The 15,414-nt window shown below is 40.5% G+C and overlaps 1 protein-coding gene across 1 annotated transcript in view; it reads right to left on the reverse strand.

The window, feature by feature from the left end:
• LOC126455690 (sodium-dependent nutrient amino acid transporter 1-like) overlaps positions 1-15,414 on the reverse strand; it is a 180,965-nt gene that overhangs the window by 123,433 nt on the left and 42,118 nt on the right. The gene's annotated exons all lie outside the window — the stretch shown is intronic.

A 15,414-nucleotide genomic window follows, 5' to 3' on the forward strand; every position in this document is an offset into this window, starting at 1 on the left:
GACCTTCACCCTTCCTAATGAGATTTACTGACTGCCTCCTGCCTACAAAGAGGGCCCACCGAAGACACAGGAAGAACCATTTCTCAGAGTGTAAAGCGCAAAAGTTTCCTCCCAGTAAATGTGATCAGTACGCTCTAAAAAAATTAAACACGAAATGGCTACAAATTGAACTAATATCGCTTAGTGATATGTGTCAGTAATTTCACTCGATATACTACTGACTTACCTCAAGGAAGCATAGCTCCTAATCAAAATCACCACATACTCAAGAATCCTACTTATATGAATCGCAACTTGCGCTTTTCACACATGATATCTCTAAAATCATGGTCGCAGGCATACAGCTGTATAGCACACCTAAATTTCCGGAAGTACCACCCACAGCTAAGAAGGAGTAGTCTACATACAGTATACATGTGTACATAAATGAATGCAATGCTACCATTAAGCTATCATCTTTTTAGAACGAGGGTAGCATAATGACACAAAGAACCTTATTTCTGTAGAACGATGACACAATGACTCAAAGAACATTAACCACTAACTATTGCACTGTTTCATCAGATATCCTATTCCCTGTAGTGTATATCACGATGTAAGCGTAATATACTAAACATAACATTGTATGAGGAAACCTGGTGGTAAGAAACGGAGAGAAAAACCTGAACACATTTCTCAGTCTGAGAGAAAAAAAAGAAGAAACGTCTTTTAAAGCTAAAATGCAAAGTTAACACGAATCACGAAACATGTTACGTTGCCGGCCGCGGTGGTCTCGCGGTTCTAGGCGCGCAGTCCGGAACCGTGCGACTGCTACTGTCGCAGGTTCGAATCCTGCCTCGGGCATGGCTGTGTGTGTTGTCCTTAGGTTAGTTAGGTTTAAGTAGTTCTAAGTTCTAGGGGACTGATGACCACAGCAGTTGAGTCCCATAGTGCTCAGAGCCATTTGAACCATGTTACGTTCTCGACTCTCATGAAGCCACAGAAAAGGCGTCCGGTAGATGTGAAATAGAACTATTGTCAAGTAATGGACAGACTACTGTTCTTTATTAACGAACTTGAGCAGCAGGACATAGGCAGAAGCTAAAAGGCTACAATATTTGATTGTTGTCTATAAATATTCTATAACGAGAGAAGCATATTTATGTTATCTTGACTGCTTTCAAGTTGTGACTTGATGGTAAGAATGTAGATAAGATACATACGTGACGATATAAATCGTAAGTAATTTGGCTTTACATCTTCATTTTTAACAGTAATCTTCGGCATGAGGGCTGACAGCAATCTGAAGGTCTGCTCGCTTTCATAAGCTCACTGATAACAAACGATAAAACACTTTTTGGAGCACAGAATTGTATGGTAGCGAAACATAGACTGTTTTAAAACCGGAACAGAAGAGAATCGAAGCACTTGAGATGTGGTGCTACAAAAGAAAGTTGAAAATTAGGTGCCTGACATGGTAAGGAGTGAGGAGGTTCACCACAAAATCGGCGAAGAAAGCAGTGTGCGGAAAATATTGACAGAAAAATGGACACGATAGTAGGACATCTTTTAGGACATCACGGAATAACTTCAGAGGTACTAGAAAGAGCCGTACAGGGTAAAAACTGCAGGAAAAAACAGAGAACGAAATATGTCCAGCATATAATTGTGGATGTAGGTTGCAAATCCTACTATGTTTGGTACACGAACGAATTCGTGGCGGGCCGTTTCAAACCAGGCAGAGGACTGGTGAGTTAAAAAAAAAAAAAAAAAAAAAAAATTGTGCCAGACTCGAGAATAGAAAAGTTATTTATTTCAGGCATGGTATAGATCCAGTATTAATCGTCACATTACCCTCTAATTATGTGTCCAGGTTCTGCTCCCTTTTTTTACTACCAGTGATCGCATTGTGCCTTACCGTTTCCTCATACAATATTTTGTCTAGTTGACCAAGATGCTGGTAAGCGATTCAGACCATTTTCAACGTATAAACTGTCTGATTGTGGAAAATTTCCAGTCTAATTTACTATGCACTTGTTACAATACAAATGGCTTCTTAGGTTACATACTTCACGAACGTATCACAAAGCCATCTGTTACATGTTACTGAAAAGACAAACACGAAACGTCGTGACAGATTAAAACTATCTAGCGAACCGGGACTCGAACCTGATTGAGCAGTCCAGTAGTCTGATAGAAATATATAACTGGAGGCCTGTGTACTCACAATGTTAAATAAACGAGGGCATTCATCAAATTAGCCCATATTCCTTACTCTGATAAAAAAAATTAATGCAAGAAAAATTCTCAAATGCATACAATGTATGGCTAATGTCTTTAAATTTAGCTGTGAAGAAACATGACACGTCACAGACAACACAGGAAAACATTTTTTTCAGATGAAGAACTTATATCCGATTATATTTTAGCAACAAGTGTGATCCTTTGGTACACTACTTAAAGAAATTACAACATGATGCCCTCCACAACAATGAATATTTTTCTTGGATTGTTCACCTCAGCGTGGCAATGACCAAGACACAACGACTGTAAAACGCTTTCGGAAATTATTAAAAATACCCTCTGGAGTAGAGGACTTATTTCAAGCGTTGAACTGGATACTGTTGAAGATATTACTCCACAGCTCGAATCTTTTGATGTCGAGCGTGCTACGGAATCCTTATTGCACTTGCCGTAATGACGTAATGACCATAAAGTTTATAATCTCTACAGACCTACGCCGTCACATACTCACGGAAACCACTGACGTCATCTAAGGCATCCCAACGCACTTCCAGAGAAATTCGTTTCCTGTCTGTCTGGTAGGCGATAAAGAGGTCCTGTTTTTCACCAAATGGAAACAGGTAAGTGATTCCTTTTCAAGCCTGAACTGCATATTTGATATCTGCGGAGAGCTGGTGTTGTTCTACCGATAATTCGAGTCGCATAGAATGTAATCAATAGACCTGCGTATATAATTCTAGGCCAAAACTCGCATAACGACAGGCACATTAGTAGCTGATTGCTTCGCTTTCTTTGTTCGAAGAGTAGTGCAGTCTTTTGAGCGTAGTCCCAATCTGTAAACACGGCTTACACGCAACGTTCGTACAGTTAATTCAGTTTCACAGATTTTGCACTATGGACCGGCAGGAAGATGCCCTTCCGAAGAACTGCCCAGCAAACTGGACACTAAGTTGCTCGTCGTCCTGGTTAAGAACTAAAGAGACAAGCAAACTGAAGACGGATTCCCGCTTCAGACAAGCTGCTTTCGCTGTTCGTAAATAGGCCACTACACAAATGAAAACCGCAGTCATTTAATACGGACAGATATATAGACGTACCAGGATGGAATTATACAGGGTGGTCCATTGATAGTGACCGGGCCAAATATCTCACGAAATAAGCGTCAAACGAAAAAACTACAAAGCCGAAACTTGTCTAGCTTGAAAGGGGAAACTAGATGGCACCATGGTTGGCCCGCTAGATGGCGCTGCCATAGGTCAAACGGATATCAACTGCGTTTTTTAAAATAGGAACCCCCATTTTGATTACATATTCGTGTAGTACGTAAAGAAAAATGAATTTTTTAGTTGGACCAATTTTTTCGCTTTGTGATAGATGGCGCTGTAATAGTCACAAACGTATGATTATGCGGTATCACGTAACATTCCGCCAGTGCGGACGGTATTTGCTTTGTGATACATTACCCATGTTAAAAAGGACCGTTTACCAATTACAGAAAAGGTCGATATCGTTTTGATGTATGGCTATTGTGATCAAAATGCCCAACGAGAGTGTGCTATGTATGCTGCTCGGTACCCTCGGCGACATCGTCCAAGAGTCCGGACCGTTCGCCGGATAGTTAAGTTATTTAAGGAAACAGGAAGTGTTCAGCCACATGTGAAACGTCAACTACGACCTGCAACAAATGATGATGCCCAAGTAGGTGTTTCAGTTGCTGTCGCGGCTAATCCGCACTTCAGTAGCAGACAAACTGCGCGAGAATCTGGAATCTCAAAAACGTCGGTATTGAGAAAGCTACATCAACGTCGGTTGCACCCGTACCATATTTCTGTGCAGCAGGAATTGCATGTCGACGACGTTGAACGTCGTATACAGTTCTGCCACTGAGCACACGAGAAATCAGCGACCTTGGCGGGTTAACGTAGGGGGCGGCATTATGGGAGGAAGGATAATTGTTCCCATTTTATAAATGGCAGTCTAAATGGTGCAATGTATGCTGATTTCCTACGTAATGTTCTACCGATGTTACTACAAGATGTTTCACTTCATAACAGAATGGCGATGTACTTCCAACATGATGGATGTTCGGCACATAGCTCGCGTAACGTTGAAGCGGTATTGAATACCATATTTCATGACAGGTGGATTGGTCGTCGAAGCACCATACCATGGCCCGCACGTTCACCGGATCTGACGTCCCCGGATTTCTTTTTGTGGGGAATGTTGAAGGATATTTGCTATCGTGATCCACCGACAACGCCTGACACGTGCGTCAGCGCATTGTCAATGCATGTGCGAACACTACGGAAGGCGAACTACTCACTGTTGAGAGGAATGTCGTTACACGTATTGCCAAATGCATTGAGGTTGACGGACTTCATTTTGAGCATTTATTGCATTAATGTGGTATTTACAGGTAATCACGCTGTAACAGCATGCGTTCTCAGAAATGATAAATTCACAAAGGTACATGTATCACATTGGAACAACCGAGATAAAATGTTCAAACTTACCTAAGTTCTGTATTTTAATTTAAAAAACCTAACTGTTACCAACTGTTCGCCTAAAATTGTGAGTCATATGTTTGTAACTATTACAGCGCCATCTATCACAAAAGCGAAAAAAGTGGTCCAACTAAAACATTCACATTTTTTTACGTAGTACACGAATATGTAATAAAAAATGGGTGTTCCCATTTAAAAAAACGCAGTTGATATGAGTTAGACGTATGGCAGCGCCATCTAGCGGGCCAACCATGGCGCCATCTGGTTTCCCCCTTCAAGCTATACAAGTTCCGTTCTTTGAAGTTTTTTCGTTTGACGCTCATTTCGTGAGATATTTGGTCCGGTCATGATCAATGGACCACCCTGTATAGGTTACTCCTAAATCGATAACGTAATAAAATATGAACATCGTAATGAAGACAGCTGATTGGAATGTAGCTTATTTCTTTTATTATTATTGCGAAAGTGGTGGGATTAGTGTTAACGTACCGTCGACAATGAGGTCATTAGATGCCGAGCACAAGCTCAGATTAAGGAAGGATGGAGAAGGAAAGCCGCCATGCCCTTTCGGAGGAACCTCCCTGATATTTGTTAAGCGATTTAGGGAAATACTGTGAAAGTGTCTTGATTTCTCTCGAGTCTTCCTCCGGTTACAACGCAGAATTTCAAAACTGCCTCTCTGATGCGAGGCTGTTTCTAAAGCCTGCCCCCCCAAACATCGTCTAACAAATCCTCAGCTTTCATCTCCATTCTTGGCGTCCCAGGAGGAATGGTCAGTATTGAGGGATATGACAGTAACAATCATTCGAAGCAAAAAAATTTATCTCTAAAATCCACGTCTTGATAGCTACTTGCATTTCTTCATCTTCGATAGTGTGAAACGAAATTTCTTCTATGGCAGGCATTTTGCTTTCTATATTTTGAGAGGAGGTAGTATGAACCATAAGAAGAAAAGAACGTCCACTAACCATGGGCTCGAAAGTGCATCCCCTAAGAGATATGGGCACTTGTTCATCTTTTCTACTGTAACTCACGCGTGTTCTACTGAGCCTCGTATTGTCGCAACTTCAAAAAACTTTGATGTTAATTCTGCATCCCCTATGTCCTCCACAACTTCATCATTTATTATCCTACCATTTCAGCAGACACTTCCTTTTCCTTGTAGGGGCTAGAGGCTGTCGTTGTTCTCTACCCCTCATCTGGCACCTCTTCTGCCTTCAACACTTGAATTTCTTTCGAAATTTTAATGTTGACATATTTAATTTTAAATTCTCCGTAATTTATTGTGGCTTATCTTCACTCTAAATCTATCCGAATACCTTTTCTTTTGCGTGTTCTTCACACTCTTACTGCACAGTCATTTCACATTGGTTTACTTGCATTTCCTTCTCAAGTGATATATTGTTGTACACTTTTCCTGTCCTAAACTTTTTTTTCATTTGCTTCTTTCGTCGATCAACTGCGGTATTTTTTGTTAGACGATTTAATCACAGTTACTTTTTTTATACTTTGATTTGTTCAATGTCCGTGGTCACCATTTTTAAAAATATCCGTTTCCCCTACTGTGCTACTTAGTATTGTGTATCTTATGGCGAGACACCGTAAAACCTATATCATTCACCAATACTTCGCTATTCCCCTTCCCTGGTTTTTGCTTCTTAGTGGATATTCTCTTAAATTTCAGTCTACTCATTATTAAATTATGATTTACATCTAATCCGCACTAGTAAATGCTTCAATATCAAATTTGATTTCTGTGTCTCTGTCTCATCATTATGTAATCCAGCAGGTCTCCTGTGTATTCTGGGCCATTACAAGAATAGCCCCTACTCTTGTGGTGTTTGAACAGTGTATTTACTGAAACTTACTGACAGGTTAAAACTGTGTGTCGGACCGAGACTCTAACTCGGGACCTTCGCCTTTCGCGGGCAAGTGCTCTACCATCTGAGCTACCCAAGCACGACTCACGACCTGTCCTCACATCTACTTCTACATCTACATTTATACTCCGCAAGCCACCCAACGGTGTGTGGCGGAGGGCACTTTACGTGCCACTGTCATTACCTCCCTTTCCTGTTCCAGTCGCGTATGGTTCGCGGGAAGAACGACTGTCTGAAAGCCTCCGTGCGCGCTCTAATCTCTCTAATTTTACATTCGTGATCTCCGCGGGAGGTATAAGTAGGGGGAAGCAATATATTCGATACCTCATCCAGAAACGCACCCTCTCGAAACCTGGCGAGCAAGCTACACCGCGATGCAGAGCGCCTCTCTTGCAGAGTCTGCCACTTGAGTTTGTTAAACATCCCCGTAACGCTATCACGGTTACCAAATAACCCTGCGACGAAACGCGCCGCTCTTCTTTGGATCTTCTCTATCTCCTCCGTCAACCCGATCTGGTACGGATCCCACACTGATGAGCAATACTCAAGTATAGGTCGAACGAGTGTTTTGTAAGCCACCTCCTTTGCTGATGGACAACATTTTCTAAGAACTCTCCCAATGAATCACAGCTTCAATTCTGCCAGTATCTCGTCTCCTACCTTCCAAACTTCACAGTGTATTTACTATTAATTGCTGCATCCCGCCACGAATTATTCTTCTGCGTCAACCTCTTCATCACAGTGTAGCACTTACATTCAACGTCCTCATTTATTTGCTGGATGCATTCTGTTTCAGCGTAGACCAGTCTAGCTGAAACAGTAATAAATGTTATAATTAAATGTCATGTGACATTGCCGGCAGGGATGTGCCTTAACGATTCAGCAGCTGATACGCGAAAGATACCTTTGTTGCTTCGGGTACCAACTACTCCGTTGCGCGAAGTTAGATGTTAGCTCCTGCCTTGGGCATGGATGTGTGTGATGTCCATAGGTTAGTTAGGTTTAAGTAGCTCTAAGTTCTAGGGGACTGATGACCTCAGCAGTTAAGTCCCATAGTGCTCAGAGCCATTTGAACCATTTTTTTAGATGTTAGCTGATCACTGGAGCTGTCAATATGAAATGTTTTACACAGAGCATTTGTTGACAAATTTCGGGAAATAAAACTCCAGCAATACGTCTACATACCTGGAGAGTTATGTAGCAGAGTGTGATGGGAAAGGTAGGGTATTTCACAATTTAATACCTGCGCAACGTCACCCCTCCCTTAATTGTAATTGCTCGAATGTGCCATCAGTAAACATATCCCTCTCAAGAACTGTTTATATGTATACATCACAAGCTATCCAAGAAGAGACAAAGTTTCCACTTTTAGTCAGAATATGAACAACGTTTGAACTCCTCATTGCCCATGAAAGAAGGAAATCTCGTAACTAGAAGAAAGGATTATATTAGTGCAAGGGTTAGTGCGAGGACGTCCAGGAATAATTTATCTGGCATGAGAGGAGGAGCATGTAGAGAGGGAAAGCAAATATATGTAGATAACAAAATTGAAGACGTAGGAGTATGCAGCGTTCGGAATGCAAGATTATGGAAAAAGACAAAATACAGGAAATCTCAGATGAATTCATTCTACTGAAAAATTAATAATAGTGAATGAAAGTAAAATGTGGTACACAGTTTAACAGGTCAGGAACGTGATTATTGACACTCGGTAGACAGTGTAACAGGTCAGGAACGTGATATTTGACAAGAGATGCTACTGACGGTTCCGCTACATCCGTTTACTTTATTCCCCAATTACGTATTAATTCTAAATGTATGGCGGGATAACGAGTTACAAATGTTTGCTAAGTGATGGGAAAAGAGCGGCAAGTGGGAAGAAAATCTTTATTAATCTCTAGCAGAGAAAACCGGCGTTGCCCAGGTATTTATTTACGGCTGTTTGTCCACTACAGTACCACGCACCGTCTGGCCTTGTGCTTAATGCTTATGAACCGGTGATATTGTTTTGTAGGTACATTCGGTGACGTGTATAGCGTCTGCAAAAAGTGCTGCGAATCTAGCTATAGCAACGAAGTAATAACTTAAAAGTTATGCACGATGCGGCAGTTGTTTCATGCCTCTCGCTGTTTAGACAGACATGTCTACTGAACTGCGTGTCGTACAATGACTTTGTAATTTGTAGGTACATTCAGCGAAATATGTGGATACGGTCTGCAAAAGTTGTTGCAAACATAGTTAGCGGCAGCGAACTAACAAATTTAAATATCATGCATAATGCGGCAGTTTTAGACACATCTCATTGTTTATGACGTCTTATCTTGTGAACTATGTGTCGTACAATGACATTATTTTGCAGTTACGTTCCGTGCTATATGTGCAACTGTCTGCAAAATTGGTTGCGAATACTGTTAGTAGTAAAGAAGTAATAAATTACAACGTCGTGCCTCATGTGATCCTTATACTGTTCTGTTCTATAAGTGTACCAAGTTTGCCTGTTTTTCGGTCCATTGGTTTAGGAGCAGATGTGAAATATTTCTACACAACTGATCCTTTTGCTGTTCTGTTCTATGTGTGTACCAAGTTCGATTGAAATCGGTACACTGATTTAGAAGAAGATGTGAAATATTCACACACACATGATCCTTTTGCTGTACTGTTCTACATGTGTACCAGATTTGATTGAAATCGGTTCGTTGGCTTAGGAAAATATATGAAATATTCATACACACGTATACACACATGCATACATCAAATTTTTACGGATTTTATGGAAATCTTTTTATATTCTCATCTATTAATAGTCTCCAAGCCGTCATCCAGCTTTGAGCTCAGGGGAAAGAAGTTCCCGGATGACGTAGCGAAAGCGGTGGAGACGTGAAACATTGGGCCCAACAGCACGAAGTCTACAACTCGCTGTTATGAGATCAAAACATGAAGACTGGTAAAAAAATTCTTCTGGCAGTGGCTGTTTTTTTTTTTGTTTCTGGAGTGATCGGATTATCACTGCACCAGATTTCGTCTGTTGGTCTATTCTGCCAATAGTCAGTCAGGAATTTACTCATACAAGGTCTGCTGCCCATAAGTTTTAGCAAGAATGTAGTTGACTTTTTTCAGATATTTGTTTCTTTTACCAAGTTATTGTATCGCAAGTTTGCTTGTCCTAATTCGGATCAGCTTACCCCACACAGTTTTTTAATTCCAGTGAGTGAAGCTGCGATACTCGTTTATGAGTGAAGCCCGGAGCGGCTGAACTTGATTGTCGCAGTGAGTTGAACCTTCCATTATTAAGTCAGATCCATATTTTAGGGCTCCAGTGAAGACTGTCGTACTCGAATACTACTATTTTTCAGGGAATATTTATATCAGCCCATTAGTACTGCTAGTTCACCTAGGATAAGCTTTTAATTTTTACGATACGTTCGGGAACTGAAGATTTAAGTATTTTCGCAATAAACTCTTTCATCATAGTAAACGAACCATAGAAACATGCCAAAGTAATTTTTTGCATAGATAATAATCATTGCGTTTCTGTTGAATGTGATACTAAAACATCATAGTTTCTTTGCGGATCAATGTATTTTTTCCAACAGAATTTGAAAGTTCCAAAAAACAGTTGTGAAATGCGGCAAAGCTTAATTACACTTACTATGTAATTATTAGCAAAATTTGTATTGGAATGCGTGAAATGGTGGTACGAAAGTGTAATGGAGCGCCATTCCCGCTGCCAGATAAGTACCACATTACTGGGCTCTGACAGACGTAACTAACAATGTAAGTCATTTTGTTACCTTTGTGTTTCACACATTTGTAGCCGTCCTTCGCGCTCCAGTTGTCTGACGTTTGAGTGATAACGAAAACTGCATGACGTCAACAAAAGATAAAAGCGCACATTCCGCAGTTTACACGTGAACAGTCCCCGGAACAGTAGACAGAGGCAACCAGCGAACAGCCCTGAAAGGACGGGAATCGGACGCGCTAGAGCCACAAAGGCGATCCTTCCCTTCACAGTACGCGATTCACTCAATGTGGGTGTCACTGGTGGTGAGAGACTGCAAATGCAAGAGTTCATGCCCCAATAAGGGGGTTTAGTATGTAAAAGCCACGTGTGGGAATACATTCCTGCAGCCTGTGTAACTCTTCAGTGTCCCTCATATCTTCGAGTGTGCCTTCTACAATATGGCATGTAGCACTGCGGTGTCTGTGTCTTCTATGTTACTGATTTTTTATTTCCCATTTCCGTTGCTACATGTTATTTGACAAATTTGATTCTAATTAAGGTTATAAGCCCAAATGATATTAAATACGATGCAAAGGCAAGTAGAAATATACACCTCACGAACTTCAATAATATGGATCATTTAGTAAACCTGACTGCTTGAAACAAACACGGACATATATCTTTAAAGTACATAAGAGCAATGTTAAGAATTACTTATACTAAAGCAGCTGTAGAAAACCAACCTGCTAATACTGGATCGTCATGTGTGAGGAAGTAACAGACGACGCAACTTTCAATTTGCAGCGAATAGTGCACGTATTAGAAGCTTCTCGACAAATCAAAAGATTGAATTGTGAGTTAACGAGCATTTCGCTCACATTTAAGTATATAGCCGAAAGAGACAGCCTTCCAGGAAATATCCTGTCGTCCAGGACCGTGTGCCACAAAGAGCGCAGATTCGCCACGAGATGGGGAAATTCAGAGGCTTCTATGGTGCTGAATGAGGCCGGGCTGATCAGGCCTAATAGCTGCAGGGTGCAAATCAGACAGACGAGAACCTACGTCATAGGGAAACCCCGTAGGAACTGTTTGTGCCTAGGGAGGAGTAGCAGTGTTAAATATGGCGGACCGAAGATCGGCCATAAAGGGAAACATTTATGAAAACTATTTAATTCCGTAGTAATTCAGGGAAAAAAGCCACAGTAATTTTGATCTACCATCTTTCTTAAATTTTCATGGTGATCTCAATAAAACTTGAATACTCATCATACCTATAATAGTTTAGGACTGTTAAAGTGAAATTAACAAGTTTTGCAACAAAGACCTGAGTGCTAAAATCTGAACGCTTTAGTCGATCTTAACGATCGACATTTCATATAAAAGCGCATCATTAAAATGACAAATGTGGCAAATGTCAACTCTGTTACTTTATTTGTTTAAAAGATATAGTAAATCTAAATTATCAGCATTTTCAGTTAAGCATCAGATCATCATTTCCTCCACACAAAACACATTATATAATGACAGCATGACACCTTATTGATTCGTTAAGTAATAGAATATTTGTTGTAAGGTTTAGTGCATAATAGTTATTTTTGTTCTTTATTTATTTATCAGAAAACACATTCACAGTTAATAAGGAAACTGTATTGGTTTTATGTAAAAGAATTTAATGTTTATTATGTAATGGATATTTTCGTTACTTTCTTTAGAACGTGTACGTGGTCATGCTTTGATTATTTTAATATGTTAAAATGTAAAATAATGTAGAATAAGTTGTAGCCCATTAGATGGACGGCTTTAGGGAAGGGAACTGCACTATTTAGTCAAGCGACGATGTTCGGCAAGCGGGAGACGCGACCGAAGACGGGCAGAGAGACAGTTCTGGTCTAGACACCAAAGGGACAGTTCGAATTGAGACACGAATGTGGACAGTCGGTCTTTAGGTAGCTAGGAAGTGAAACGGCTTAGAAAATTTCGCGTTGTGTGGTATCGCGGGACTTAGTCTCTGAGCGGTGAGCAGCCTCGCGCCTGGTGTGAAATCTAACTTTTCACGTAGACAGCGAGGTGGAGTATTGGACTTGTATTTCGCAATGAGATTGTGAGTGATAGAACTGCGTCAAATGGATATGCGCTCGAGTGTAACAGTAACTCTAAATACGACCACTTTCGCTATTATTTTGCTTTATGAATAAACATTTTTTTTTTCTTTTTATTCCGATTTTGGCCGTCTAGGGACCGCGTTAAACAACTATTTTTCAATGTACATTTCTCCTATTGCGCTCCTCCTCTTTTCTCTTCTGCCAATATGTCTTCATCCTCTCTCTGTGCTGCTCCTTTCGGTCTTCTGTACACACTGTTCCTCCAGTTCTTCTCTTCTTCACTTCAAATCCTTCAAAATGTTGAATTTTGTGTCTCATTAAGTCTCTGTTGGTTATATCATCTTCTCCTATACCCATCTCCTCTAAGTCTGCTTTGACTTCTTTGAACCAGGTAATTTGGGTTCTGGGGTTCTTGTCAAAAAACATATTTTCTTTGTCAGCCTTTCATCATTCATTCTTTTCAAATGGGCGTAAAAGCTTACTCTTCTCTTCCTCATAGTATCTCCCACTTTCTCAATTTTGTCATACACATCTCTATTACTTCTAAGCTTCCAAGTCCCATTCTCAAACCTCGGCCCAAGTACTCTTCTAATGATTTTTCGCTCCTTTTTTGCTATAGCTTCCATTTCCTTGTTAGTGTTCATTGCTAAACATTCAGATGCATACAGACACTCTGGCTTAATCACAGTGTTGTAGTGACTTATTTTTGCGTTAATTGATACTGACTTCTTGTTGTACACATTCTTTGTTAGCTGGAATGCCATTTCCATTTTTCTTGTACTTGTTTTATTTCCTTCTTTATCTGAAGCATTGGGCTGGATGATTTCCCCTAAATATTTGAAATTAGAAACCTTCTTTATCTGGCCATTAGAATAAACATTATTCTAAACAAATCGCAAGTGTGTGGCCTAAGTCATTTATGGGTCTTTAATTTAGCTCCCGATATTATTATTACTGTTATTATATGTTGTATTAACTTTTTATGGTTCACACAATTTCTAAAACTTGCCATCAGCCAGACAATTCAACCAAAGGTTCACAAGTGTCGCCGGCCGTGGTGGCCGAGCGGTTCTAGGCGCTACAGTCTGGAACCGCGCGACCGGTACAAAAAATTAAAAATTCAAATTTCTGGCAAAATATTAATCCTGCATATATTGTTATATTTTTCCGTTGACACACAGCTCTTTTGCTTCACACATACAAAACTTTAGATTTGTACATTAATAAATATGGCTGTAATGATTTTTTCAAATAAATGTTTACATTTTCCGTTACATTCCTCCTTAAGAGCAATGAGCACTTGTTCATTAGAAGAAGTGTTCGACAGTGGCGAAGATGGAAAAATGCTTATAGCTCTTAAGGTATATATTGCAGAGCCGCAAGCTTATTACAGTTTTCTGCTTCGAACAATCGTTGCCGTCACATTCCTGAATAGTGTTCATTCCTCCTGGGACATTCTATGTGCATATAAAATTAGGGTTTAAATTAAAAAATTTTATTCTAAATATGACGTCGGATTGAGCACTAGTGATCTTGCACAGTTCTTCGCTTACATTTATACAATTTGGTTATCTAATACATTTCTGTTTTATTTTTGTAATGAAGTGTGACATGTGTTCAGTTTCTTTCACGATGTGACGTAATTGCTTCCGGTGAGATGGGCCATGCCTGAAACCAAGAAATAAAACAAAAATAAAAAGTATCCTTGTCAGCTACCTGTTTAACGCAAACGTAGGTCATCGCCGTTATACTGAGGCTGACAAAAGCTTACACACGGGTATTACCCGTGAGAGAAGTAGAAAGAAAGCATAATACACGGTAACATAAGAAGTCTTTCCCAGGTAGTTTACAGTTATTTGGAAATTACGGATGAAAGTGTTGAAGGCACTTCTGAAGATCTAGCACAGTTATGGTGTTTGGACATTAAACCAGTGGAGAAAATGGAGTATGATATTTATCCCGACTTAATTTTGGTATAAAAGAAATCCAAATCACTGTTTTTTTCTACTTATGAGGGCTGACGTATTGGTACCCGTGGTCTAGAGGTAGCGTCTTTGATTCATAATCAAAACGTCTTCGATCCCGGGTTGGATCCCCGCCACTGCCTAAATTTTGATAAATAATCAGCATTGGCGGCCGAAGACTTCCGGCATAAGAAGTCAGCCTCATTCTGCCAACGGCCATGTCAAAGAGGGCGGAGGAGCGGATAGAGGTTCAGGGCACTCTCTTGTCCTAGGGGTGGGAAATTGCCCCTAAAGGCGGAAGAATCAGCAATGATCAACGACATGAAGACGCAGAAGGCAATGGAAACCACTGCATTAAAGACACGTAACGTGTATCCGCAGGACATATGGCTTGTATTTGAAGAAGTGTCATGATGATCTCTCCATTGGCAAAAGATTCCGGAATAGTCCCCCATTCGGATCTCCGGGAGGGGACTACCAAGGGGGAGGTTACCATAAGAAAAAGGTTGAATAATCAACGAAAGGATAACGTTCTACGAGTCGGGGCGTGGAATGTCAGAAGCTTGAACGTGGTAGGGAAACTAGAAAATCTGAAAAGGGAAAAATGCAAAGGCTCAATCTAGATATAGTAGGGGCCAGTGAAGTGAAGTGGAAGGAAGACAAGGATTTCTGGTCAGATGAATATCGGGTAATATCAACAGCAGCAGAAAATGGTATAACAGGTGTAGGATTCGTTATGAATAGGAAGGTAGGGCAGAGGGTGTGTAACTGTGAACAGTTCAGTGACCGGGTTGTTCTAATCAGAATCGACAGCAGACCAACACCGACAACGATAGTTCAGGTATACATGCCGACACCGCAAGCTGAAGATGAACAGATAGAGAAAGTGTGTGAGGATATTGGAAGGGTAATGCAGTATGTAAAGGGGGACGAAAATCTAATAGTCATGGGCGACTGGAATGCAGTTGTAGGGGAAGGAGTAGAAGAAAAGGTTACAGGAGAATATGGGCTTGGGACAAG

The sequence above is a fragment of the Schistocerca serialis genome, chromosome 2 (genome assembly GCF_023864345.2).
Source record: "Schistocerca serialis cubense isolate TAMUIC-IGC-003099 chromosome 2, iqSchSeri2.2, whole genome shotgun sequence".
Classification (NCBI taxonomy): domain Eukaryota; kingdom Metazoa; phylum Arthropoda; class Insecta; order Orthoptera; family Acrididae; genus Schistocerca; species Schistocerca serialis.